At 41.6% G+C, this 25,041-nt stretch overlaps 1 pseudogene; it reads right to left on the reverse strand.

The window, feature by feature from the left end:
- Nucleotides 1–20,332: 20,332 nt before the first annotated feature.
- On the reverse strand, nt 20,333–20,949 carry LOC124510138 (60S ribosomal protein L15-like; annotated as a pseudogene).
- Between the last annotated feature and the right edge of the window lie 4,092 nt (nt 20,950–25,041).

Genomic DNA, 25,041 nt, shown 5'->3' on the forward strand with positions numbered 1-25,041 from the left:
GGCAACCGATGGAATGGGAGGAGATATTTGCAAATGACATAATGGATAAAGGGTTAGTATCCAAAATCTATAAAGAACTTACCAAACTCAACACCCAAAAAGCAAATAATCCAGTGAAGAAATGGGCAGAAGACATGAATAGATGCTTTTCCAAAGAAGACATCCAGATGGCCAACAGACACATGAAAAGATGCTCGATATCACTCATCATCAGGGAACTACAAATCAAAACCACATTGAGATACCACCTCACACCAGTCAGAGTGGCTAAAATTAACAACTCCGGAAACAACAGATGATGGCGAGGATATGGAGAAATGGGAATCCTCTTGCACTGGTGGTGGGAATGCAAACTGGTGCAGCCACTCTGGAAAACAGTGTGGAGGTTCCTCAAAAAATTAAAAATAGAACTACCCTACGACCCAGAGATAGCACTACTAGGAATTTATCCAAAGGATACAGGAGTGATGATTCATAGGGGCACACGTACCCCAATGTTTATAGCAGCACTTTAAACGATAGCCAAGTCATGGAAAAAGCCCAAATGTCTATCAACTGATGAATGGATAAAGAAGATGTGGTTTATATATACAATGGAATACTACTTGGCAATGAGAATGAATGAAATCCTGCCATTTGCAGCAACGTGGGTGGAACTGGAGGGTATTATGCTAAGTGAAATAAGTCAGTCAGAGAAAGGCAGATACCATATGTTTTCACTCATGTGGAACTTGAGAAACTTAACAGAAGACCATCGGAGAGGGGAAGGGGGAAAATAGTTTCAAACAGAGAGGGAAACAAAGCATAAGAGACTCAAACACAGAGAACAAACTGAGGGTTGATGGGTGGGTGGGGGGGAATGGGCCATGCGAACTGAGGAGGGCACTTGTAGGGTGAGCACTAGGTGTTGTATGTAAGTGATGAATCATGGGAATCTAAGAGCACACCGTATATACTGTATGTTGGCTAACTTGACAATAAATTATTTTAAAAAATGAAAAGAATAAATCACATGAGCCAAATAAGTTCATTAGGGGAATATAATTGTGGTTGTTTGTTTTAGAATGGTATTGGACTGTTTTTAATGCTTTGTATTTGATGTGCTTGTAAGGAAGTCCTTTTTCCCTTTTTTTTTCCTTTTCTACTTTCTTCTAGACCTATCTCTAAGGCTCAATTTAGCAAGCTATGCTTATGCAAACTAAAAGAAAATATTTTTTTAGTGATATCTTGTTCCCATTGACCCTCAGAATTCAAGAGTGAGCACTTTTACTGAGTCCCTAGAAATTAATTTATTTGTAAAGATCAAAAGAAACTGCCCTCCTCTTTACCAGGATGTAATTGGACAAATCTATTACACAAACAAATCCATCTAAAAGGTTTTATATTTGAGAAAAAAAAATTTCATCTAATTGGCTATAAGGAACAAGAGTTATACCTCCTGTGCGTATAATGACCTTCCAGGAGACTGGTCTGGTGAGCCTATTCTGTGGTTCACAGTGTCCCAACATTATACTGGTAAGGAAGTTCATTTGCTATCAGGTCACCAACCCTAGGAAATGTTAGAGACCTTGAGAAAAAGATGAAGTCTCTTATTTTTAGGGACTACAAGTAGAGCCTGATAGAGATTGATTTTTTAGCTTTGGTTTTAGCTTTGGTTTTTTAGTTTTGGATGATATTGGAATAGATGAGCAAAGACATCAATCATTGAATAATTAAAATATTAACACTAGAAAATATCCACTCGATATAAAAGATAGCAGCAAAGAAGGAACAAAGATAAAAAAAAGTATGATATAAAAAATGAAATGGCAGATGTAAATTCAACTATATTAATGATATTATTAAGTGTAAATGAATCAAACAGTCCAATCAAAAAGGAGAGATTTTTCAGACTAGATAAAAAAAAAAAAAAAAACAGGCTCCAACTACATGCTATCTACAAAAGGCACACTTTAGATGCCATCACATGAATAGATTGAAAGTAAAAGGATAGAAAAGATGTATGACGCAAAGCAAACAGCAACCATAAGAAGGCTGGAGTGGCTATACTGATACAGGAAAAAATAGACTCTTAAGCAAAATGTCACTAGAAATAAGGAGGCACATTTTCTAATGATAAAAGCATAAAGCCATGAGGAAATTATAAACATATATGCACCTAGCAACACACACACATACACCATGAAGGTTGATAGAATTGAGGGGAGAAGTAGACAGTGTAATAATAATTTTCAGGGACTCTCATACCTCACTTTCAATGTTGGATAGAACAACTGGACAGAAGATTAACAAGGAAATGGAAGAATTGAACAGTATTGTACACAAGCTGGATTTAAAATACAGATCTACCCAATGACAGAAGAATACACATTCTCCTTACATAGAATATTAGACCAGATTTCAGGCTGCAACATAAGTCTCAATACATTTAAATTGGCTGAAATCTTTCCAACCACATTCTCTAGTCAGGATGGTGTGAGGTTGGAAATTAATAGCAAAAAGAAATTGGGGATATTAACAAATATGTGGAAATTAAGCATCATACTACTAAATAACCAGTGTATCAAAGAAGAAATCACGGGGGCACCGGGGTGGCTCAGTCGGTTGAGCGCCTGACTCTTGGTTTCGGCTCAGGTCATGATCCCGGGGTGGTGGGATCCAGCCCCACATTGGACTGAGGGATGAGCCTGGAGCCTGCTTGGGATTCTCTCTCTCCCTTTCCCTCTGTCCTTCCCCTACTCATGCTCTCTCTCTCTCTAAAATTAAAAAAAAATAAAAGAAAAAGAAAAAAGAAAATAAGATGCATGAAAATGAGGACACAACATAAAAAGTCTATGGGATGCAACAAAACAGCACACAGAGGAAACTGTATAGGTATAAGTGCCTACATTAAAAAAAAAAAGGTCTCATATCAACAACGTCATCAACACCAGAAAAAGAAGACCAAACTAAAACAAAAGCAAGACAAGGAAGGAAACGATAAGAATTAGAATGGATATTAATGACATAGAGGACAGAAAAACAATTAAGAAAATCAAGGAAACCAAAAGTTGCTTCTTTGAAAAAAGCAAGATTGACAGACTTCTAATTGAACTAAAGAAAAACAAAACTTCAAATGACTCAAGTCAGGAATAAAAGAGGGTTGCTAGTACTGACCTTACAGAAATAAAAAGAATTACAAGGAAATACTACATGCAACTCTTTGCCAATGAACTAGACAGCTTAGATGTAATGGACAAATGCCCAGAAAAACGTATGCTACTCAAACTGACTCGAAGAGAAACAGAAAATCTGAGAAAATCTGAATAGATCCATGACAAGTAAAGAGATTGAATTGGTAATCCAAAATATATACATATATATCAAAAAATAAAACAAAAACAAAAACAAAATTCTATAAAAAGAAAAGCCCAGGACCAGATGGTTTCACTGGTGAATTCTACCAAATATTTAAAAAAGAATAAATACCACTTCTTCACAAACTCTTCCAAAGAATATAAGAGGAATGTATACTTCCCAACTCATTCTATGAAGCCAATATTACCTCGATACCAAAACAAGACAAAGATACCACAAGAAAACTATAGACCGATGTTTCTTATAGTCACAAAAATCCTCAACAAAATACCAACAAATGGAATTCAGAAATAAATAACAAAATTTGTATACCATGACCAGGTGGGATTTACCCCAGGAATGCAAGTTTGGTTTAATATGCAAAAATCAATTAATGTAATATACCATATCAAGAGAATAAAGGAAAAATGACATAATCATCTCAATAGACACAAATTCAATGCAATTTCTACCAAAATCCCAATTGCTTTTTCTTGCAGAAATGGACAAGCTTATAAATTAAATTCATATGATGAAAATGCAAAGGATCACAAGTAGCCCAAACACTCCTAAACAAGAAGAACTCCAACAAAAAGAAAGTGGAAGGATTCCTACTTTCCAATTTCAAAACTTACAGAGCTGTAATGATCAACAGTGTAGTACTGGAATAGTGATAGGTACATAGATTGATGGTGAAATAATTGAGAGTCCAGAAATAAACCCTCACATTTATGGTCAACTGATTTTCGAGAAGAGTGGCAAAACAATTAAGTGGGGGGAAAGAACCGTCTCTCCAAGAATTGGTGCTGGGACAATTAGATATCCAAAGGCAACAGAATAAAGAAATACAGTATACCATATACAAAAATAAACTAAAAATGGATCAAAGGCATAAATGAAAGAGTTAAAGTTGTAAAACTCTTAGAAGAAAACTTCAGGACTAAAACTTCATGAGCAAACAGTGGAATATTACTCAGCAATCTGGGGTAATGAAAATCTTCTATAACTGATTGTGATGATAGTTGCACCACTCTGTGAACGTACTAAAAGCCAACGTATCGTGTACTTTAAATGAATGAATTGGATGCTATGTGATTCATATCTCAATCAAGATAAGAATATCTTTGGAAGGATAGTGGGTATTGAAAATTCAATCCTAGTTCTTTGTGAAATGTCCAAACAGAAGTCAGTGCTCTGGCTGTAGTAGTTGTTCAATACCATATGCTCCACATTTACTGACCACGCAAAACGATGAGGCTTCTATGCAAATAGGACAGGTCAAATAGCCCCCAAATATAATGAAATCAGCCATTTTTATGATCATGAATAATTTTTGAAGTTTGTGATCATAGAGGTGGAGTTATAAAAATTATCCAGAACTGGGAAATAAACCAAAAGGAGGACTAGAGGTCTTCATGTAGATGTCTTGTTAACATCATGCAAGCGCACGGCTTCGCAAGTCTGCCTAAAGATCATCTGACTCTCCAGGGGTGTGTACCTTTGTTTGATTTACCATTTACTGTTAATTTAAGGGTCTACATTTTGCAACTCTGTAAAGTTAGATCCTAACTTGTAGAAAGTTTAATAAGGTATAAATCTGTTGGTTTGGTTTAGTTTGGTTTGTCCAGTAGAGATGCAAATGACTTCTAAAAGGTAGCCCCAAAGTTGTGTTTTATTGCCCTCTAGGGCATTAACAACTTTGCATTTAACCCATCAATCGTATTCCAGCATTCTTTGGCATCCTGCCGGTTCCTTTGTTAAACACCTAAGGAAAACTTGCATGCATGCTCATTACATGCATGCATAAAAATTATATTTTTAATATTTTTAAAATTACACTTTGCCAAACTATTTGGAGAGAACGCTGTGCTGGAAACAGATCCCAGACTTCTTAAACTCTTCCCAAATGGCCCAAATCCCTAAGCAAAAGGATGCGTGATCGTGTAGTTTAGAGATTTTAAAAATTGAGTTTGAGGGGTACCTGGCTGGCTTAGTCAGTGGAGTATGCAATTCTTGATCTCGGGCTTGTGAGTTCAAGCCCTATGTTGGCTATTGAGATTATACAAAAGTAAAATCTTTAAAAAATATTGGAGGGCGCCTGGGTGGCTCAGTCGGTTAGGTGCCTGACTTTGGATCAGGTCATGATCTCATGATTCATGAGTTCAAGCCCCGCGTCAGGCTCTGTGCTGACAGCTCAGAGCCTGGAGCCTGCTTCGGATTCTGTGACACTCTCTCTCTCTCTCTTTCTTTGTCCCTCCCCTGCTTGTGCTTTGTCTCTCTCTCTCTCTCAAAAATAAATATTAAAAAATATTTTTTTTAATTGAGTTTAAACCCTGGCTCTGGCACTTACTGTGTGACCTTGGGCAAAGTATTTAATGTCTACGAGCCTCAGGTTTCCCTTCTACAAATGTGAATGGCAATACCTTCCTCAAGGGATTTTAGTGAGGAGGAAGTGGGATTGAGCAAAATCACGAATGTGGAAGAGCCTATGACTGGTAAGCACCACTTATTTGTATCCATAATATGTATGGAGCATATATTCATGTACAGGTTTTTTCTGGGCCCTGAAGTAGATGTTCTATTGCCCTATAGAGTATTAACTAATTCTGCATCTTATTTATCAGTCTTGTTTCAGTATTCTTTGTCATTTTACTGGTTGACTGTTACTATTTACGATTCTTCTCTTCCTGCATTTACGCTTATAGTTTTTAAAAAAATTTTTTTAACATTTATTTATTATTGAGAGACAGAGAGACACTGAGCATGAGCAGGGAAGGGGCAGAGAGAGGGGAAGACACAGAATCCGAAGCAGGCTCCAGGCTCTGAGCTGTCTGCACAGAGCCCAATGCAGCACTCGAACTCACAAACTACGAGGTCATGACCCGAGCCGAAGTTGGCCACTTACCCGACTGAGCCACTCAGGCGCCCCATCTTCCTGAATTTTCAATAAAGACACTGCACTTCCAGAATTAAAGGGAAAATTAAAGATCACTTACAGCAAACTCTTCCTTTTACATATGGGGAAACTAAGCCGAGGCTCCGGAAGGCTGGGCAGTTTTCCAAGGTCACGAGCCGGCCGTTGTCAAAGGCAGAATACAAGCCCAGAGCTGTCTGACTACAGAGTCTAAATTCTGTGTCATTGTACTAGCGATCTGGGGTAGGGTCTGATCAGTTCAGAGGTTGCAATATTGGTTGCTACATTTTCTTTTCTATCACCAGCACCTCGTGCAGAGTAATGCTCTTTTGTGGAGTGAATAAATGACAGGATATGGAGAGGAAGATGAGGGATCAACAAAGACTTCTCTTTCTGGTTCTGAGGTTGTGCCGAAAGGCTTGAAAACTGAGTGTATTTGTGATGGTTCTCCAAAGAAACAGAACCAATCTGATGGTGTGTGTGTGTGTGTGTGTGTGTGTGTGTGTGTGTGTGTGTGTGTAAAAAGAGAGCTTGATTTATTTTGTTTTTTTAAATATTTATTTAGTTTTGAGAGAAAGACAGAGAGTGAGCAAGGGAGGGGCAGAGAGAGGCAGAGACACAGAATCTGAAGCAGGCTCCAGGCTCTGAGCTCTCAGCACAGAGCCTGACTCGGGGATCAAACCCACGAACTGTGAGATCATGACTTGAGCTGAAGTCGGATGCTCAACTGACTGAGCCACCCAGGTGCCCCTGGTCAGTCTTTTTCTTAAGGCCTTCAACTGACTGGGTGAGGTCTGCCCCCATTATGCAGGGTAATCTGCTTTACTCAAAGTCTACTTATGAAAAAGTCAATCTCATCTAAAAAAAACAAAAACAAAAACAAAAAAGTCTTCACAGCAACACCAAGAAGTGTTTGACCAAGTATCTGGAAACTATGGCCCAGCCAACTTGAAACATAAACATCACATTTGTGTTCCCTTCTGGCTATGGGTGTCCGAACAAAATCTTAACTACATAATTGATCAATCTAGGATATAAAAACTCTCTTGGATTCTAAAATAGGCCAAAATGTTTGGTCTAGAGACGGGGAAATCATGGAGGTCATGGAGACTCTGAGCAAACCTTGGAGGTATGTTGGGGCTTTGGGAGCCAACCAGAGGGCTGACGTAGAACTAAAGAGGGTCAGTTGAAGATAGGCAGATCTTAGTTTGCTCTAAGAAGGAATGTTTTGAGAGCTGTCTGAAAATAGAACAGAATGGGCTTTCTTGGGATGTCATGAGCTCCCTAACACTGGAGGTAGGCAAGCAGAGTGATGTTGCAGAGGACTCCATTGGTGGAGGGCTGGTGAGACAGGGGTGAGTGACTGCACCCACGGGCATGATGGAAATGGCACTAAACAGTTCTAAACTGTGGCTCCTTGTTCTGGCTCTATCACTAGCTTGCCACATGACCTTCAATGAGTCCCCATCCCTCTCGAGGTCTTTTGACCCCCAAAGTAGAAAGAAGGGAGGTGAATTAGATATTCTTTGAAGTCACTTGCAATACCAATATCTTTTCAAAGCTAAGAACTCAGGATCTGAAGACTGCTATAGTTTTGAGTTACATGCATACCCATGCAGGACAACCCATCTTGTTCCACATACCAAAATGTCTGTTCAGACATCAATCCCTCCTTACAGACTGACTCCTCAACAGCTCAGTTCTTCCCAAAGAGTCAGGCACTGGGCAGCAGGACTCCTGAGATGCCTGTTCTCTCCCTTCCCTTATTTCCCTGGAACAATTTCCAAGAGCATTTCTACTGTGTAGATCCTTAGGCAACATGCCATCTAACTCTTAGGGGAAGCCCCACTGGCTTGCTAACTTTCAAAAGAAATTCTGAATTCATTTCTTTTGAATTCCTGATGCAAGAATTTTTATTTTAATTCCGCGATGCAGGAGTTTTTAATTACAACCTATTTTATTGTAGCCAAAAGACTTCGTTGAATTAGCAATTAGGCAAGAAGGTAAAATCATGAGACTTTCTAAACATGTGGAATTTGAGATAAAAAAAAAACAAGCTGCTGTGCAGACAGGAAGAAAGAAATGGAGACAGAAGGGTTCCACATTATAGCTTTCAAGTGGATAGTCACGTGGTCTCATGAGTGTGGTTGTAATTATATGCATTAATTCTCATGGCTTCATTCCAAAGTGTTCAATTATCACAATCATGTAGCTGAGAGGGAAGAGAGTGCCTATTACTGGCAGATATCACAGTCCAGCCAGTATAATTTTTGAAGTAAACAGTGGCCTTAAGGAAAAAAAAAATATATATATATAATATATATCATATATAAAAATATATATTATCATATATATCATATATATGATATATAACATATATATTATAAATATATAAAAATAATAATATATAAATATACATTATTATATATATTATATATTATATAATGTATATTTATAAATTATATAAATTTATAAAATTATATAAATTTATAAATTATATAAATATATGATATACATAAAATCATGCCCTTATTTTTTTTTCCAAAAAAGATTAAAGAAAACTTCTTTAGCATTTGCCCTGTAGCAAGAATCTTACATGCATCAAACCACTTAATCCTGGCAGCAATTCTGTGATGCAGATGTTATTAACCCTCATTTTACACATGGGAGAACAGAGCCCCAAAGAGGACAAGCTGACTTGCCTAAGATTACTCAGCCAGGAAGTGACAGGACCGTTTCTAAATGTCCTCCAGCTGACTCACTGAGTGTGGTCCTCCCTGCGCTGGGCCCCTGTTCTCTGCTCCATGAGAAGGAGTAATCCCTGCCCTGGCTAATGTGCGATGCACAGCGTACAAGCACAGACTATTAGATGTATGACTATGATGGGGGCAAAGGACAAGAATTGGGAGAGTTGAAGGAAAAAGTGTTTTGAAACCAAAACACAGTGCTATTAAATTTTAGAGAGTATTGGTAAGTATTACTCATTTACTTTATTTTTTGTCTTTTTTTGAGAGCCAGAGAGAAAGGGAAAGAGTGCAACCAGGGAAGGGACAGAGAGAGAGGAAGAGAGAAAAAATCCCAAGCACGCTCCAAGCCATCTGGACAGAACCCAGTGTGGGGCTCGATCCCACAAACTGTGAGATCATGACCTGAGCCAAAATCAAGAGTCAGACACTTAACCAACTGAGCCACCCAGGAGCCCCCATCTTTTTGTCTTTATCCCTGAATTATTTTTTGTTTTTTTTTTTTTACTTTTTTTTTAATATTTAATTATTTTCAAGAGACAGAGCATGAGCATGAGCAGGGGAGGGGCAGAGAGAGGGAGACAGAATCTGAAGCAGGCTTCAGGCTCCCAGCTGTCAGCACAGAGCCTGATGTGGGGCTCAAACTCATGAATCACAAGATCATGACCTGAATCGAAGCCGGACACTTAACCGACTGAGCCACCCAGGCGCCTCTACTTCTTTTTTTTTTTAAGTTTATTTATTTATTTTGAGAGAATCAGAGTGAGAGAGAGAGAGCAGGGGAGGGGTAGAGAGAGAGGGAGGAGAGAGGATCTCAAGCCGGCTCTGTAACATCAGCACAGAGCCTGATTTTTTTCAATGTTTATTTATTTATTTTGAGAGAGAGAGAGAGAGAGAAAGAGAGAGAGAGAGAGAGAGAGCACAAGAGGGGGAGGGGCAGAGAGAAGGAGAGACAGAATCTCAAGCAAGCTCCATGCCATCTGTGCAGAGCCTGATGAGGGACTCAAACTCACAAACCGTTGAGATCATGACCTGAGCCGAACTCAAGAGTCAGTGGCTTAACCGTCTGAGCCACCCAGGTGCCACCCTCCCGCCCCCCGAATTACTTCTTTTTAAAAAAATTGTTTATTTATTCATTTAAGTAATCTCTACACCCAACATGGGGCTTGAACTCACTCCGAGATCAACAGTCACATGCTCTTCCTACTGAGCTAGCCAGGCGCCTCTACACATTTTAATGTTTTTGTTTGTTTGTTTTGAGACAGAGAGAGACAGAGCATGAGCAGGGGAGGGGCAGAGAGAGAGAGACACACAGAATCCAAAGCAGGCTCCAGGCTCTGAGCTGTCAGCACAGAGCCTGACGTGGGGCTAGAACTCACAGACTGTGGGATCATGACCTGAGCCAAAGTCGGACACCCAACCGACTGAGCCACCCAGGCGCCCCTCTACACATTTTAAATATGCATGTAAGTTTTATTTGTCCACCTGGATTCACCCTCCACACACTCATCCAGCCTGCAGTGTGCATGGGAGGTGCGTCTGTACAAGCTGTAACCCCCATCAGCATAGCCCACGTCGGCGGGACACTGTCAGTGCCGTGGCCAAGTCCCTTGGACCTCCCCCCACTTCAGCCCTCCACAGGCTCTCCGCTGCCAGCATCTGCTCCTTGGTGGCTGAGGGCTTTTCCCACACAAGCTCTGTCTACCAGGCTGGCAATCCAAAAGTACTTAGGAATTCACACCCGTCCCCAGGAGCAGCCTTTGGTCAGAGACGCTAGAGTCATAAACACCCCGACTCCTTGACCCTTTGGTGGAGACGTTTTGAGGCATGTGTTTCCATTGTTCCCCAGAGTTTCTCTGTGGGACCGAGCTCCAGTCACCCACCCTCCTCTACAAGCATTTCCTGAGCTTCTCCATAAATGATTGCACTGAAACCCTCATGGCATAGTGTGCCTCAGAGGGAAGCCGAACAAAGAGAAATTTCCTGGATGTCTGGCTTCCCGTTGCATTCAGCTAAGGGGAAAGAGGCAGCAGGAGCGGAGGCTTTTTACATTCTACCTTCCACCCTGGGGATGCCAAAGCCTGGCTCTGTCCTGGGCCCAAAGGTGCCAGCTCCTGTGAGGAGGCCCTCTTCACATTGCTCCCTCCGACTCCAAGTTCCAGTAAGTACTCCGTCCCCTTGCCCCTTCAGGCCTCAGGCCATAAATGGCACCTCATGTTTACTAGCCCCGGGGGGTGTTCCAGTATTCCTTGCGATTATGCTCTGCTCCACTCACCCTTTTTGTAAGCAAAAACACTAACTCAAAAAGATACACGCACCACCATGTTCATTATATACGATGTTCATTATATACAATAGCCAAGGTATGGAAACAACCGAAGTGTCCATCGATGGATAAGCGGATGAAGAAATTGTGCAATAAATGCGATGGATATTATTCGACCATAAAAACAAATGAAATCTTGCCACTCGTGACAACACGGATGGACCTCACGAGCATGTGTGAAGTGAAATAAGTCAGACAGAGGAAGGCAATTATCATATGATCTCTTCACTTACGGATACGTCCTGGAATGTCCTACAGATGGAATCTAAAGCCAAACAAAAAAACTTTCCTGGGAGGGCAGGAAAATTCTTAGATGAAACACTGATGGCTCAAAACCTAAAAGGGTCCCCAAAAATTAATTGTTAAGAGGCATCCAAGAGGCACAGACAGATGGCGGTGTGGGCAAGACTAGAAATCCCGGTCATCCAAACATAATAAAAGAAATAACTTGGTGCTCATTCAGTAAGCTGGAGATCCAGTTTAACTTCAGACAAACCACTTCCTCTGTCTGAACCTGTTTTTCCACTTGTAAATGAGGGAATCAGACTAAACTCTGTGGTCTAATGGCAAATACTTACATAGCAACCTAACATGGTCTATGTTCTACGCGCTTAAACTTTTATTCATTTGTTTTACCTTCACGGCAAAGGGTAAAGCTTGTTTGGAAGAGCCCTTGACACCCTTCCAAATGGCCTGCCCTCTCCCACACCAGCATCCCCTTCTCAGTCCGAGCAGGAGCTCTGAAGATCTGATGAATATGTTTAGCAGCAGACTGGCTCTTTCTCCGGGCCTATTGTGAAATATGCTTTCCTGGTAATTTCCTGTGGTAATCATCATGCTTTGCGATTTGGAACAAAGTAGAGACTGGACAAGTTAGTTTCATCCCCTTGTTTTGAACATAAAAGCATCCGATCCTTTCCGTGATGTTTTTATTTTGACTTCAGAAAGAAGAAACAGATAGTCTTGATAAGGAAATAAACTCTCAGTAGCTGAATTGAGCTAAACCATGAAATGGATTATCCCCTGGCCCAACAAGGGCCTCCGTGATGTGTGACTCCAACCCACCAGTCATTTGGTAGTCTGAGTGCATGATGTCCCTGGGTTGGTCATCAGGAAATCCTGTAGGCTCTACCTTCAAAATATAGTCAGAATTTCTTGTCCATGGCACTGTCCTGTCCTGCCTGGATGATTGCAGTAATCACCACACTTCGTCTTTCTGTAGTCCATTCTCAAAATAGCATCCAGGGTGACCCTTGTAAAATGTGAGTTGGATCATGTCACTGCTCTGCCTGAAATCCTGCGATGGCTCCCCCTTCCTTCAGAGGAAAAATCCAATGTCCTTAAAATGCCCTTCAAGATCCTACATGAGCTACAACCCCCCTTACCTCTGGGACTTCATCTCCGAAATTCTCCCCTTGCTCACTCCTTAACAGCCCCTCTGCTTCCTTGCTTATCCTTAGTCAAGCCTTAGAGACTTTGCTAGCCTCTGCTTGGAAGAGTCAGATAGCCACCAGCCTACTCCCCACCTCCTTCAAATATCTGCTCAAATCCTACCTTCTCACGAGGCCTACCCTGACCACTCTATCTAAAATTGCAACTTGGGGGGCGCCTGGGTGGCGCAGTCGGTTAAGCGTCCGACTTCAGCCAGGTCACGATCTCGCGGTCCGTGAGTTCGAGCCCCGCGTCGGGCTCTGGGCGGATGGCTCAGAGCCTGGAGGCTGTTTCCGATTCTGTGTCTCTCTCTCTCTCTGCCCCTCCCCCATTCATGCTCTGTCTCTCTCTGTCCCAAAAATAAATAAACGTTGAAAAAAAAAATTAAAAAAAATAAAAATAAAAATAAAATAAAATTGCAACTTGAAGGGGCGCCTGGGTGGCGCAGTCGATTAAGCGTCCGACTTCAGCCAGGTCACGATCTCGCGGTCCGTGAGTTCGAGCCCCGCGTCGGGCTCTGGGCTGACAGCTCAGAGCCTGGAGCCTGTTTCCGATTCTGTGTCTCGCTCTCTCTCTGCCCCTCCCCCATTCATGCTCTGTCTCTCTCTGTCCCAAAAATAAATAAACGTTGAAAAAAAAATTAAAAAAAAATAAAAAATAAAATTGCAACTTGCCTCCCTTCCCCCATTTCCTTCTGAAAGAAGGAATTGCTTAAAGATCAAAAGGGAAGTTTTTTTTTTTTTTTTTTTTATTTGCGGACTTCCGTCTGCCAGCAAATTCCAGATAGTTGAAGGTAGTATTCATCCATTCAGCACATGCTTATTGAGTGCCTGCTCTGTGTCAGGCACCAGTTAGGCAGGAACGCAATATTCAATTTCATTTAATTCAAATCCACAATCAATACACTGGTGGTCTTCTAGAAGCCAGGCTTGCAGGGCGGTGGTGAATTGTGTAGAGATGCAGGTCCAGCCAAGTGTAGTGAAGGCTATAACCTTGAAATGAGGACATGTGTTCAAACCCTGGCTTCACATCTAACTTCCTCTGTGGTCTTAACGAATCCCTTCCCTTTTCTGGGCTGGCTGTAGTTCATCTTTACAATAAGGAGAGTGGTCTAGTTACTCTTTAAGGTCACTTCTGGCCTACCGTTCCATGATTTTACCCTTATTTCCCTGAGGGCTGCGTCTCTTGAGCTAATTGTGAGTCCCCAAGGGTGAGTGGGCAAACAAGCCAGAGAAGGAGGATATGAGCGGAATGCACGGCCACGAGCTGTCCCTTGCGAGCCAGCACTTGAGAGGCCAGAGGTCTGCCTTAAGCAGCGGCAGCAGTGGGGTAACAGCTGCAGTGGTTAACCCGAGGTCGCCCTGTGGATCCTCTGGCTGAAAGAGGACACCCTGCTCCCGTCTCCGCATCCTTAGGAGAGCACAGAGGAAGTGTTCCCTGGTGCCGCAGAACTGACATCAGCTTTCTGTTGGTCTACTAAGCCCAGAGAAGGGAGAGTGAGGGGGACAGGCTTTGCTTTGGCTTGAGGTGTGCTTGGGAAATTCTCCGGGGTGGGGGGGGAGGGGCAGGGGGAGGCGAGGGGAGAGCACTCTAGAGGTGGGAAATGTACTGCCTCCGAGGGGAAGGGTGCAATCCCAGCAAACTTCCAGGGCAAACTTGAACAGGCTATCCATTAGCATTCCACTGACGCCTGCATTTGCTTGCTTTCTTCTTCTTTTTTAAGTGTTGTTAGAGTGACTGGTTTCTTACTCAGCTGTAGAAAAGAATTAACTGATGAGGTATGAAGCAGGGAAGGGCATTCGTGGAATGAGAAAACAGAATATGGCAAAAGGAGTCAGAAATTCTGTGGCATATTTCTTTGACTCTCTGGACTTCATTTTCACCGCCTGAAAAATGCAGGGATTGAAGTAGGGTCTTTCTAGTATGTGATGATTCTGAATCGTCACCAGGGGCCAGCAAACTCCAACCCATGGCTACTGCCCATTGCTGGGAATGCAATGGTGCAGACACCACTGAAGCAGGTTGGCATGGCAAGCCTTGGAAACCAAACCAGGTGTCCTCCTGTGCTCCTCATTTTCTCACTGCTCCAAGGGCCTGCCTCCCAGGCCGGTGCCTGGGCCTTGCTGCTGTCCAGGGCCCATGCTGCTCACTATCTGCAACCTGGGGATTCTGTTCCCAGTGATTGCCAGTCACGGAGCACAGAATTCTCAGTCTGTCCTAGCTGAGGTGGGCAGGCTCTCTTGGGAGGTGAAGGCACCCAAACAAAGGTCACTAGGGAAGAAAGTTAAACTGACCGTGGTGGTGGCCTCTCTCTCCTGTCCCCCTTTACCGCACCCCCTTGTCACTGGCCTTTCTCCCTCTTCGCTGGGAGAAGGTCTTCAACTTGGGGCAACGTGTGCCCACCATCCTGCAGGGGGCAATACAGAGAGATGGAATAGAGGTTTTCTCTCTTGTTATTTAGCTATATAATATCCTTGATTTTGCCTCTTGGCCTGCAAGGCCTGGAGATATTTGCTATCTGGCCCTTTACAGAACAAGTTTGCCAACCCATGGGCTGTAGTATCATCTGTAAGACGGTAAAGTATGGAGTCAGATGACCTGAGTTCATCCACTTCCTATTAGCAAGACCTCGGGCAAGGTCCTTAACTTCTCTGAACCTGTTTCCTTACCTGTAAGACTGAGTTAATAGCTAGAGCGTCTGCCAGATAGGCTTGCTGTATATATGTTAGGTGACTTGTGAACAACACCAATCAGGTAATGTGAGCAGATTCAGCAATCTGTGCACATAACACATAGTCCCAGATGTATGTCATCAAACAAAATTTTCTGAGTCCCTACTCTCAGCCAGGCCCTCTTCCAGGCCATGGTCTGGAAGGGAAGATAGACTTGTTAAAAGAGAAAGGCAATGTAGTGTGTCAGTTGCTCTAACAGGACACAGCTGTGGGACGAAGGCAAGTGTGTCCAAGTCCCTCTTTGTAGTTTCAGACAAGGTTCCACTGAGGAAATTAACCTCGAGCTGGCAGGCAGATAAAGGGTATTCCTGGCTGATGGAACTGCATGTACACAGACATGAAGGCAAACAAGGACACTGCACATTCTTGTTGGTGGCCTTGAGAGCAAGTGGGAGATGTTTGGAAGGTGGGGCTGAAGAGGTAGGCAAGCCCCGGAGCCTGGGGGACCTTATCACTATCCCAAGAGTCTGGGGGAGTCCCCTGTTGCTAAGTGTTGGAGAGTCACTGGAGAAAGCGGAACCACCACAAAAAAAGGATCAAGATCAAAATACGGCTTTCAGAAACATCACTCTGGCTTAACACGAAGAGCCAACCAAGGAGCAGTCAAGAAGCTACAGTACATCCAAGAGAAAGATTGTAAAACTGAATGAAGGTGGTGGCTATGAGGACGAAGAGAGACAGGTGGATGAGTTATTTGGGAGGTAGAATCCAAAGGGAAGAGCCACCCAGGAAGCACCGAGGTTTTGGGCTGGGGCACTTACATGAGAGTAAGGGCATAGCTACAGTAACAGAGGTCGGGATATGTGGAAAGGTAAGGAGCTCTGTAAAAACGTTCAAAGTCCAGTCTGTGGACAGTTTCCCAGAATGAAGCCATAGCTGCAGTCCTCTGCTATGTTTACACTTGGGAAATATGCAGAGGCCAGCACTACCATCACATTTCCTGGGCAGGGCCCCTCGGAAGGGCCAGAAGGGGTCTGATGAAACAGCGGCTTTTTTTCTTCTTCCCCTTCTGTTTACTTACTATGACTTTTAGATGAGTGTGCAGATTCAATGCAGGGAAAGCTGTGATTAATGCACTTTTCCAGCAAGAAACCAAAACGAGAAAGTTGGCCCAGGCAGATGGCCAGCACGGGTCAGAGTAGCCTGCCGGGATTGTTTTGTTTTGTTTTTTAATAATTTTGATATTCTAGCATAATACTTGTCACATCTTGGCATCTTTTTAAAGGTTTGGTTTATTTTTTAGACAGCATGTGAGCGGGGGAGTTGGGGGCGGGGGGCAAAGAGAGAGGGGGACAGAGGCTCCAAAGCGGGCTCTGTACTGAATGCAGTGAGCCTGATGCAGGGCTCAAACCCACAAACTGTGAGATAATGAGCTGAGACAAAGTCAGACACCCAACTGACTGAGCCTCCCAGGCGCCCAGCCAGCCAGGATTCTTAAGCTGTAGAGGAGCCTGAGCCTTTGATGTGGGAGCTCAATTTCAGCCCTCTCCGCAAGACCTCATTTGACCAAAGTGTGACTGACTTCAGTTTTTTTTAGTTGTTATTGTGGATTTACTCTGAAGGATTCTTTAGAGAAATGAAAACCCCTTTGGGTTTTTCATTCATGGGATAATTAGGGGCCATTTCTTACATGTGCCTAGTACTTCATAGCTCACAAAGTGCTTTTATAGCTGTGGGGTTTTTTTCTATTTTCACCAAGACAGGAATTATTTTTCCCCATTCTATGTGTTATGAAATGAGACTCAGAGGTGGAAATGGCTTTTTCAAGATCACATAGCTAGAAAGTTCAAAACTATTCACCCATATTTGATAATATTCCGTGTTAGCAGAACAATGGGGAATTGGGAGTCTTGGATACTTACTGTGAGAATATACATTGGTCTGGTCTCTTCACAAGAGCTCATTGCCAATAATTTTTTTTGAATTTCTTTTTTAAGGTTTATTCATTTCTCAGAGACAGAGACAGAGACAGAGCGTGAGTGAGGGAGGAGCAGAGAGAGAGGGAGGCACAGAATCTGAAGCAGGCTCCAGGCTCCAAGCTATCAGCGCAGAGCCCGACGTGGGGCTAGAACTCATGAACTGTGAGATCATGACCTGAGCTGAAGTCAGAGGTTTAACGGACTGAGCCACCCACGCGCCCCACCAATAATTATTAAATATGGTTACCAGTTAGACAGCAGCTCAACTTTTGGGTCCCTATCTTAGCCTCAGCTTCCCTTAGCAGAGAGACCAAAATGAGAGCTTGCAGGCAGGGAGCCAGGAAAAGTCAACCAGTTGGAAGAAAGGTCAATACAAGGGCACATCATCAAGCTGGGCATTACTGCATGCAACTAGGGCTCGATCTTGCTGGTACCCCCTAACGTCACACTGAGAATGTCTGGGAGAAGGGAGAGGGGGACATTTATTGATAGGTTCCCACCTAGGTTGGTGAACAATTGTCCCATAAAATGTTAACTCCTTCACACTTCCAGGTTTGCCAAGTGGATTCCCAGAGGGATTTCAAGAAGGTATTCATGTAGTAATCACAGTTAAAAGTAAAAAGGCTTGGGGAGGACCTGAGCCTGGCGACTGGAGTTGGCACTTGAAGACAGATCTTCACAGTGAGGTCTAATTTTCAAAGTCTGACAGGTAGGGCTCTGTGGAACTGGAATCATGGAGAATAGAATCCATCCCCCTGAAGGTGGGGAGAGAGTCCTACCAAGAGATAGGCAGAAACTGAGGGTTGCTGGGGGTGGGGCGGGGGGGGGGAGGGGGAGACAGGGGAGGGGGAAAAGGGCGATGAGCATTGAGGAAGGCACTTGTTGAGATGAGCACTGGGTACTGTATGTAAGCAATGAATCATGGGAATCTGCCCGAAAACCAAGAGCACACTGTATATACTGTATGTTAGCCAACTGGACAATAAATTATATTAAAAAAATACAATACAATAAATAAAACGTAAATAACAATAATAAAAAAAAGAGGCAGGATGCTTTCTGTTTCTGTCATTGGAGACTTTCCATATTCCATAGCACAGTGGGCAGAGACTATCTGATATCCTGCTAGGCAATGGTCACAAGGCAGCAGAGACAAGGCCCACCATGCTCAGTCTTGGGGCCAAAGATAGAAAATTAAACAAGTGATTATCAAACCACAGTGGTTCTCCAAATTTGTGGGCATGAGATTCAGCTGGAAGCTTAATAAAGATTTAGATTTCTGGGCCCTGCCCCCCAAATTCTAATTTGGGTCTTGATAAGGGTCTGGAATCCTCATTTATAGTGGTAATTCTCAGGTAATTCTAGTGTAGGTGACCCAGGTCCACACTTGAGAAACACTGCCCTGGGGCCTAGACTCTGAGCCCTTTGGGGGCAGTAATTGTCTCCTTTATCTCTGCTTCCCTCCCTAATTCCTGTCACAAAGGGACAAAATAATTGCCCATTGAACTGAATTGTTTAAAACCATTGCTCCAAAAAGTGTTTCACATGGAGTCAGCTTAGGTCTGTAGCCTCCCTCTACCTGTAGTCTCTGGGACTTGATTTTACCAGAGGAGTTTAGTCCAGCAAAAGCGATTAACACTCAGCAGAGACTAGGTTATAAGCCATAAAGCCAAGAAATTCATTAACAGGAAGAAATACATGTTCTTGTAGGAGCAGAGTCCACCCATGAAACTATTGCTTGGTGAATAAGAGGTCAGAGTAAATGGAATTTACTGACTTTTAGGCTTAAATTGTTAAAATGGGACACAACCTCTGAGATAACATATAGGAGAACACTGTATAAATCAAAAAGCACTATATTCCCTGTAAGATATTACTAACATCATCATAGTAAAAAATACGGTAGACAGAACACCTAAATGTGTAAAGCAAATACTGACAGATCTGAAAACAGAAATTGATGGTACAACAAGGGGACTTCAATGCTCTACTTACCATAATGAATAGAATATCCAGACAGAAAACAATAAAGGAACAGTTGACTTGAACAACACGATAGGCCAAATGGACCTAACAGATGTTAACTGAACATCCCACCTAACAGCCATAGAAAATGTCTAATTCTCAAGCACACGGGGGTTTTCCTCCAGGACAGATCACATGTTAAGCCACAAAATTAGCCTTCAAAATTAAGAAGATCAGGGGCTCCTGGGTGGCTCAGTCAGTTAAGCGTCCGACTTTGGCTCAGGTCGTGATCTCGCAATCCATGAGTTCGAGCCCCACATAGGGCTCTGTGCTGACGGCCTGGAGCCCGCTTCAGGTTCTGTGTTTCCGTCTCTCTCTGCCCCTCCCCCACTGGCGCGCGCGCACGCGCGCGCTCTCTCTCTCTCTCTTTTACAAATAAATAAACATTAAAATTTTTTTTTTAAATTAAGAAGATCAAAATCATTCCAAATATCTTCTCTGAACACAATGGAATGAACCTAGAAATTAGTAACGGCAAGAGAATGGGAAAATCAGAAATACGTGGGAAGTAAACAACACACTTGAACAACCACTGGGTCACAGAGGAAATCAAGAGGGGATTTTAAAAGTATCTTGAGACAAGTGAAAATGAAAATATAGCATACTAAAAGTTATGAGATGCAGAAAAAGCAGTACCAAAAGTTAAGTTCATAGCAATAAATGCCTATATTAAACAAGAAGAAAGATCTCAAATAAAAAACCTAACTTTACACTTTCAAGGAGCTAAAAGAAGAAGCACAAACTAAGCCCAAAGTCAGCAGAAGAAAAGAAATAATAAATATCAGAGTAGAACTAAATCAAATAGAGAATAAAATAATAGGAAAAAAGTCAACAAAAGTAAGAGCTATTTTTTTTTTTTGACTGTACTAAATTATTTGGTAAGAATTTTACAAACATTACGTGTATTAGTGGTAACAGTGGAGCTGGAGAGTGTTGGGTCTTCTCTGAGTCACACGGCCAGAACCACCAATAGTATGGGGGAACTTGTGACCCTTTCCAAGGCCACGGCTCTTGTGGCCTGCAGATGTCAGCCCTCACATCTCCCTGTGCTTGTGGTCTGGTTTGGTGAATCCACTGGGTGTCAGGATTTCTTCCGACGGCTTTATGGAACAGATCAATAAGGATAATCTCAAAGAATTTGTATGTGGAATCTTCGCCAATCCAGAAAGAATTCAAGACTCTCAGAGCCCCACAGTGGCATCTAGCTCGCTCCTCTGCAACAGACTGAAGGCTTCGGGCAAACTTTAGCTGGTGGACATTATGATGGACGGGATTGCCATAGGTAGCAGCACCCTTAGGAACTGGGCGTTTGCAGCCACCGTGTCGCACACGAATCCAATATATAACATAACCTTGCTTGGCCTTGTACCCCAGTCTGTACGCTTTGTCGGGCCAGGTTGGGTGGGGGGCCCTGTGGAGCACAGGGAGCTGGAGATACAGCCAGCAGTGCACCCTGAGAAGAAAGCACATTACACCAGACTGCTTCTTCCTCCAGCCCCTGGATGTACTTGTAAGTGCCCATCTTGGCTTACCTTTGAGCTCATGGCTGCTGCCAGACAGAAAGGCAGAGCTTTCTTTCTTTCTTTTTTTTTTTTAAAGATAAATACCACTAATAAACCCTTAGTAGATTAAGACGATAATCTTGAAAAGATTCAAGTAAAGTCATAAATGAAAGCAAACACATTACAATGGGTGCCTGAGAAATAAAAGGTCATATAGGGTTATTATGAACAATTTTATGCCAAAAAACTAGATAACCTAGGTAAATGGATAAATTCCTAGAAATATACAACCTACTAAAATTGAATCAAGAAGAAATAGAAAGCCTGAACAGACCCATAACAAATAAGGAGACTGAATCAGTAATCAAAACTTTCCAATAAGAAAAGCCTAGGACCAGACGGTTTCACTGGTGAATTCTACCAAATGTTCAAAGAAAAATTAATACCAATCCTTTTTAAATTCTTTTTTTTTTTTAGGGGCGCCTGGGTGGCTCAGTCGGTTAAGCGGCCGACTTCAGCTCAGGTCATGATCTCACGGTCCGTGAGTTCGAGCCCCGCGTCGGGCTCTGTGCTGACAGCTCAGAGCCTGGAGCCTGTTTCAGATTCTGTGTCTCCCTCTCTCTGATCCTCCCCTGTTCATGCTCTGTCTCTCTCTGTCTCAAAAATAAATAAATGTTAAAAAAATTTTTTTTAAATAAAAATAAATTCTTTTTTTGTAATTTTTTTTATTTTTGAAGGAGAGAGAGAGACAGAGCATGAGCAGGGGAGGAGCAGAGAGAGAAGGAGACACAGAATTCGAAGCAGGCTCCAGGCTCTATGCTGTCAGCACAGAGCCTGATGCATGGCCCAAACCCACGAACCGCGAGATCATTACCTGAGTCAAAGTCGGACACTCAACGACTGAACCACCCAGGCACCCCTCCTCTTTAAAATCTTTTAAGAACAGGAGAGGAACCACTCCCAAATTCTTTTCACGAGGCCAGCATCACCCTGATTACAAAAACAGACAAAGACACCACAGGAAAAGAAAACTACAGGCCAATATCCCTGATGAATATAGATATAAAAATCTTCAAACAAACTAAATTCAATAACACATTAAAAGGATCATAGGGGTGCCTGGGTGGCGCAGTCGGTTAAGCGTCCGACTTTAGCCAGGTCACGATCTCGCGGTCCGTGAGTTCAAGCCCCGTGTCAGGCTCTGGGCTGATGGCTCAGAGCCTGGAGCCTGTTTCCGATTCTGTGTCTCCCTCTCTCTCTGCCCCTCCCCCGTTCATGCTCTGTCTCTCTCTGTCCCAAAAATAAATTAAAAACGTTGAAAAAAAATTTTTTAAATAAATAAATAAATAAATAAATAAAAGGATCATACACCATGACCAATTGGGATCTATCCCTGGGATGCAAGGATGGTTCAATGTATACAAATCAATCAATGCGATACAACACAATGAAAAAAATGAAAGAAACCACACGATCATAAATAGACACAGAAAAGGTATTTGACAAAGTTCAGATCCATTCATTATTAAAACTCTCAGCAAAATGAGTATAGAAGGAACTTACCTCAACATAATAAAGGCCATATATAAAAAGTTCACAAATAAGGGAAAAACTTAAAAGCTTTCCTTCTTAGATCTGGTACAAGGCAAGGATGCTCACTTTCATAACTTCTATCCCACATAGTACTTGAAGTCCTAGCTGGAGTAATTAGACAAGAAAAATAAACAAAAGGCATCTAAATTAGAAGGGAAGAAGTAAAATTATCTATGTTTGTAAATAACATCATCATATATGTAGAAAACTCTGAAGACTCAACAAAAAAGCTGTTGGAACTAATAAATTCAGCAAAGTTGATGGATACAAAATCAACATATAAAAATCAATAGTGTTTCTTCTATACACTAATAATGAGCTATCTGACAAGGAAATTAAAAAGACAATCTCACTTACAATTGCAAAAAAATAAATAAAATACTTAAACTTAACCAAAGAGATGAAAGATTTGTACACTGAAAATTATACAACATTGATGAAAGAAATTAAAGAAAATACTAATAAATGGAAAGACATCCTGTGTTCATGTATTAGAAGAATTAATATTGTTGTAATGTCCATACCATTCAAAGTGATCTACTGATTCAATGCCATTCCTATCAAAATCCCAAATTCATTCTTTACAGAAATAGAAAAAACAACCCTAAAATTATATGGAACCACAAAAGACTCCTTTTTGAGCAAAGAGAACAAAGGAAGAGGCATCACAGATCTTGATTTAAAATATGTTACAAGCTACAGTAATCAAAACAGGCATAAACACAAACATATAGACCAATGGAACAGAATAGAGAGCCCAAAAATGAATTCACACATCAACAGTTAACCAATCTTCGATGAGGGTGCCAAGGACACAATAAATGGTGTTGGGAAAATTGGATATCCACATGCAAAATAATGAAATCATATAAAAAATCAACTCAAAATAGATAGGAGACCTAAACAGAAAACCTGAAGCCATAAAACTATCAGAAGTAAACATAGGGGAAAACCTTCTTGATATTGGTCTGGACAATGATTTCTTGGATATGACCCCAAAAGCACAGGCAACAAGAGCAAAAATAGACAAAAGGGATTCCATCAAACTAAAAACCTTCTACATAGCAAAGGAAACAATCAACAGAATGAAAAGGCAACCTACAGAATGGAAGAAAATACTTGCAAATCATATAGTTGATAAGGGGTTAATATGCAAACTACATAGCAAAATAAATAAATACTCCAATTTAAAAATCTGCAAAGGACCTGAATAGATATGTCTATGTGTCTATAGATAAGTCAGATATATCTAGAAAACATACAAATGACAACCAGATATATGAAAAGGTGCTTAACATCACTCATCATCAGGGAAATGCAAATCAAAACCACAATGACATATCACCTCACACTTGTTAGAATGGCTGTTATCAGATACAAGATAACCAGGGTTGTCAGGATGTGGAGAAAAGAGAACTGTCATACGTTGTGTGGGAATGTAAACTGGTACAGCCACTATGCAAAGCAGTATGGAGGTTCTTCAAAAATTAACAATAGATCTATCTTATGATCCAGCAATCCCACTTCCGGGCATATAGTCAAAAGAAATGAAATCAGAATCTTAAAGAGATAGCTGCATTCCCATGATCATTTCAGCATTATTCACAATAGCCAAGATATGGAAACAACATAAATGCCAACAGATGAATAAAGAAAATGTGATATATAAATATATGCACAATATAATAACTGTAATATAAATATAATATAAATATAGGTATCCTGCCATTTGTAGCAACACAGATGAACCTGGAGGACATTATGCTATGTGAAATAAGCCAGACCCAGGAAGACAAATATTGCATGATCTCACTTATATATGGATTCTCAAAGTCAAACTCATAGAAGCAGAGAGAATAGTTGTTGCCAATGGCTGGGGAAGGGAGGAAATGAAGAAATGTTGGCCAAGGGGGTACAAAGTTGCAGTTATGCAAGGCGAATTAACTTCTGGACACCTAATGTATAACAATGTGACCATAGCTAATACTGTATATTATATCCTTGAAATTTGCCAAAAGGGTCGATCTTAAGTGTTCTCATCAGAAAAAAAGAAAAGAAAGAAAATGGTAATTATATGAGGTGATGGATATGTTAATTAGATTGTTTGAGTTCATTATTTCACAATGTATATCAAATCATCAAGGTGTACACCTTAACTATATACCATTTTAAATTGTCAATTATACATCAGTAAAGCTGGAAAAAAAGAAAGAAAATATGCTGGAGGCAGTATGCACAGGAGTGATGCATGCAAGCTCTGAAGTCAGACAGAACAGAGTTCCGCTGCTATTTTTGAAATCTTAGACAAGTGGTTTCAATTTTCTGAGCCTCAGTTTCCCATCATTCCCAATAGAAATGATGGTATCTGGCTTTTGGAATTTGGGGGAAAATTAAACGAGACAATGTACGTAATCTTTTCATAGCGTCTTGTACTCAATAAGTGTTCAATAGATGTTAGCTAATATTAATATTCAGTTCCATTTCTTCTCAGTCACCAACTCTAATGTCAGACAAATAAT

The sequence above is a fragment of the Lynx rufus genome, unplaced genomic scaffold (genome assembly GCF_022079265.1).
Source record: "Lynx rufus isolate CCGP_SWC_20201006 ecotype Redwood Valley unplaced genomic scaffold, mLynRuf1.p SCAF_1, whole genome shotgun sequence".
Classification (NCBI taxonomy): domain Eukaryota; kingdom Metazoa; phylum Chordata; class Mammalia; order Carnivora; family Felidae; genus Lynx; species Lynx rufus.